This window comes from Scleropages formosus, chromosome 3 (genome assembly GCF_900964775.1).
Source record: "Scleropages formosus chromosome 3, fSclFor1.1, whole genome shotgun sequence".
Taxonomy (NCBI): Eukaryota; Metazoa; Chordata; class Actinopteri; order Osteoglossiformes; family Osteoglossidae; genus Scleropages; species Scleropages formosus.
The window spans coordinates 10,491,683-10,496,757 of NC_041808.1; positions in this window are offsets into that span (position 1 = coordinate 10,491,683).

Genomic DNA, 5,075 nt, shown 5'->3' on the forward strand with positions numbered 1-5,075 from the left:
TGCTTTTCACTAGAGCCCCACATGTCCTGCCTCAGATAAACAGCACTGATCGCTCTGTACACAGATAAAATATGAGTTCCTTTACTTGAAGGTGTGAATCCTCAGTGAGGAACAAAAATATGAACTTCTTACATCTCACTGATTCTTTTTTTCTGAAGCCACTTACAATGTTAATCTTCTAACAGTTATTCAAGCCTTTCTACAGCTAGGTAATTTTACTGGAGCAATTTACAGTAAATACCTTGCTCAAGGGTACTACAGCTACTGATAAGATTTGAACCTACAACCTTTGGGGCTCAAGGCAGTAGCTCTAACTACTCCACTACCAGCTGTCCCTGGATACCCCTGCTGGGAATGTCAACACTGCTGTAACAAAGAGTGTCAAGACATTATTCAGTTAGTGACACTGCAAACTCAAAACATTAATTAGTCAAAAATAATCATATTAACCTTTTCTTCCATGTTTACTTGAGTATATTTCATAATCTAATATACAGCTTTCCTTTATGCAGCTACTCGTGTGATGTGCATTGATTCATATGGTGGAAAGTAACAAATTAACTGTGCTTTAGAATCATGCATCTGCATCTAAGTCTCTCTTTCTGTTGATGTAACGCACACATTGTATTTCCTACGAGATGTACGCCACTTGAAGAAAAGTCTGCTAAATGAATAAATGTAAAGTGTGTTTATCTAACAAAGATCCTTCCTTATTAAAGTTGATACAAGCACAAGTGTTATATAATGTTGATGTACTTGGCACATACTGTTCTGTACTGAGGGGGGTGCGGTGGCGCAGTGGGTTGGACCGGGTCCTTCTCTCTGGTGGGCCTGGGGTTCGAGTTCTGCTTGGGGTGCCTTGCGGCGGACTGGCGTCCCGTCCTGGATGTGTCCCCTCCCCCCTCTGGCCTTACGCCCTGTGTTGCCGGGTAGGCTCCGGTTCCCTGTGAGCGGTTCAGAAATGTGTGTGTGTGTGTGTGTGTGTGTGTGTGTGTGTGTGTGTGTGTGTGTGTGTGTGTGTGTGTTCTGTACTGTGAATTGCAATATGAAGGGGATTAGTTCATTGAAAAACAAGCTAACTTCAGATGTATAAACACAACGGACGAAGTTCATGTGCATTATTCCACAGGTACTTACTAATAATGTGATCCCAGAACTTATAAGTGCTCAAGACTGAGCCTGGGAATGTGGTGCAAGTGGAAAAAAGAATAGGACCAAAAACGGACCCCTGTGGGACTCCGGTTAAGAGGACCTGGACAGCAGAGAGAAAGCTCTACCATCTGACATGGCGAGTTTGGCTCTGTGGGTAGCAACCCTTGCTAGATTAGTGAAGATCCTGCATCTGCTGGTTGTCCGTGACTTACCCTAAATTGCTCCAGTTAAAAAAAAAAATTATAAATGGGTAAATAATTATAAGTGGCTTAGCAAGTTGCTTTGGAGTAAAGTGTCAGCTTAATGAATAAATGTCAAAGCATCCTTATATAACGGGTTCCCATCCAACAAAAACTGCTACAGTGCCTTATGAAAACACATACAGTTATAAAATACTAAATATGCGGTCATAAAACTGCATATTTAGTCAGTACAATGGCACTTTTGCCTGATATGTAGCATTTTACTTCCACAATGAGTTGTTATTCTGTACACATACACTGCTTGTACCTTTGGGGCAGAGATACAGGCTGGTGCTTTAAATCCAATTGGTGACTTATTTATTTAATAAATATGCGTGGTGTTTGTCACATCGTTGATCACCAAGGCTTGCAAACACCAGACAGGAGCTGTAAACTCTGGAAGTGAGCTGAAGGGAGGCAGCCCCGCACTTTTTATGTTTTCATTGCTATTTAATATTGGGATATTCGGATGCAGAAATGAAGGGATGTTTGCCCTGCACAAAGATTTGAGAACAGTGTAGACTAGTGAAGGAAGCACCAAAAATGAACAAATTAATTGGGAAAAAATGTTTCTCTCTTTGAAAATTCATGGATTGAGAGTTTGTAGCTTGAGTGTCCAGCATGTTTATTTATACACATACAGAGGCTAAGGCCACGTGTCCTGAGCAGGGTTGCAGCAAGCTGGAGCCAAACTTGGTGGCACAGGGAACACACCCAGGATGGGACTCCAGTCCGTTGCAGGGCACCCCAAGCAGGAATCGAACCTCACACTTGTGAGGGGGCGGGACCCAGCCAAGCCCACTGCACCACCGCACCCCCTGTTGCACTTATTTAGTTTGAATTTAAGTCAGATTCACTCATTGCTGGCAGAGCTGTCTTCATTGTTGTGAGGAAGAAGAAAGGCCTAATAAGGGCTAACTTTGGAGTTATGAACAAATGGAGTTATGAACAGACTCATGATCCCAGTTTTGTTTGTAAGATGAGTATCTAGATGTGCAATCAGTGGGAATTTGTGTAACATTATGTAAGGTGGTGAGTGTATTTTTAACTGTTTCAGTATCACCAAGGTGATGCTAAAGTAAAGGTACTTTTTCACTCATTGGATTAATTTACACACACACAAACAAGGGTCGCAGCAAGCCACAGCCTAACCCAGAAGCACAGGGTGCAAGGCTGAGGGGAAGGGGACACACCCAGAACAGGACGCCAGTCCGTCACAAGGCACCCCAAGGGGGACTCAAACCCCAGACCCACCAGAGAACAGAACTGTGGTCCAACCCACTGTGCCACCACACACCCATTGGATTAATTTAGATTGTTACAATAATTTTCTAGGTCTGTTTTGCAAGAGGGGATGTGGTGGCGCAGCAGGTTTGGCCAGGGCCTGCTCTCTGGTGGGTCTGGGGTTTGAATCCTGCTTGGGGGGCCTTGTGGCAGACTGGTATCTTGTCCTGGGTGTGTCCTCTTCCCCTCCAGCCTTGCACCCTGTGCTTCTGGGTTAGGCTCTGGCTTGCTGCGACCCTGCTTGGGGCAAGGAGTTTCAGACTGTGTGTGTGTGGTGCAATATAATTAACTCATTATTGCAAGAGAGGGCTGTATTAAATTAAATATTAGAGCTGCCTCCCTCTCCTTGGTCCTCATCCTCTTCGATCTGTCTGCAGCGTTCAACACTGTCAAACACCGGATTCCACTCTCCTCTCTTAAACAGCTTGGGATCAAAAGTGCAGCACTAAGATGGTTTGAGTCCTACCTCTGACAGATCCTATCAAGTGGTCTGGCGGAGCTCTCATTCTTCTCTGCCTCTCATCTGGTGTTCCGCAGGGCTCGGTATTGGGTCCTCCCCTTTTCTCCATCTACACCTCCTTCCTCGGTCTGGTCATAGCCTCCCATGGATTCAAATACCACTGCTATGCTGATGATACCCAGCTCTTCTTCTCCTTTCCACCTGGTGCGTCAGACATCTCCGCACACATTGCTGCTTGTCTGTCGGACATCTCTTCATGGATGTATGATCACCACCTCCAACTCAACCGCTCCAAAACAGATTCTTTACCTCCCAGTTGGCCTGTCCTCCTGTCACAACCTCTCCATCAAACTGGCCAACTCACTTGTCTACCTCCTTTGCTAAGAGTCTGGGAGTAATGATTGCTGCCAGTCTGTCATTCTCTCAACGTATTGAAGCCCCAACCCGGTCCTGCAGATACATCCTGCATAATATTCGTAGGATCCGTCCCTACCTCACTACTGACTCTGCCCAACTACTTGTCCAGGCCATGGTGACTTCCCATCTGGACTACTGCAGCTCTCTCCTGTGTGGCCTTCCTGCTAATGCCATCAAACCTCTGCAGCTTCTACAGAATGCTGCTGCACGAGTTTGATTTGCCAAAGCACTCCCATGTATCTACTCATCTCTCTGCACTGGCTTCCTATAGCTGCCTGTATCAAATTCAAAACCCTGGTTACTGTGTACAAATGCATCAGTAGAACTGCTCCCGGCTATTTACAGGTCTTTATCAACTGCTACACCTCAACTAGGCCCCTTCGCTCGTCTACTTCTGTTCGCTTGGTGGTCCTGTGCACGAAAGGCAAAGCTCGGAGGTTCTCGGTTCTGGCTCCGTTGTGGTGGAATGACCTTCCCCTGTCGCTCAGAACTGCGGAAACTCTGTCTACTTTCAAGAAGGGTCTGAAAACTCACCTCTTCCAGATCCACTTCACCCAAGATATCTCCAGCTCACTTATGCTGTAACTGTTCACGCATCGTAATTCCATAAGCATTCTCAGATACAACCTTTATTCAGCCACTACTCGGGCATTGTACTTGCTCATTTGTGCATCTTATAATATTTTACAAAAATGGTGGGAGGGTATCGGGATTTGTCTGTCCTGTGTCTTATGCACCCACTCGAACGATGAACCTCGGTGCAGCAACGTGGTAGGTTACAGGTTTGCTTGAGACCTTCCTCATGTCTGCAGCTATGTCTCCTTCTCTTAATGTAATGCATCAATTGTACTTTTGCTGAGATGTACGTCGCTTTGGACAAAAGCGTCTGCTAAATGAATAAATGTAAATATTTAATAATATTTAATTAATTAAATATTAATATATATCAATTAAAATATTTTTCTTGTATATTAGCTAGAATCTGTTATAGTAATATACAGCATATGAACATTTTGCATTAATATTTATTCCATGTGGGGGTGCGGTGGCGCAGTGGGTTGGTCCTGGTTCTGCTCTCCAGTGGGTCTGGGGTTCGAATCCCGCTTGGGGTGCCTTGCGACGGACTGGTGTTCCGTCCTGGGTGTGTCCCCTTCCCCCTCCAGCCTTATACCCTGTGTTGCCGGGTAGGCTCTGGTTCCCCGCGACCCCGTATGGCACAAGCGGTTCTGTGTGTGTATTTATTCCATATGTAAACCAAAAAGATTTTTTTGTAAATAGAGATGACTATTTATTTAGATGTGCCACACGAGGTCGTCTGCTATTCCAAACTGCTGCAATTCACAAACCGGACACATGGGGACGCCAGTTTTCTTTTTTTTTTTTTTTAACTCTTGTAATTCATCGATCCACCACACGGGGCGCTTGGGCTGGGGTGTGCCCGCTCCTACAGTATGTTCACCGATGACGACATTCTTTGGCTTCGTCCGCCAGGGGGCAGTGCGTCCGCCGCGACGTCCGTG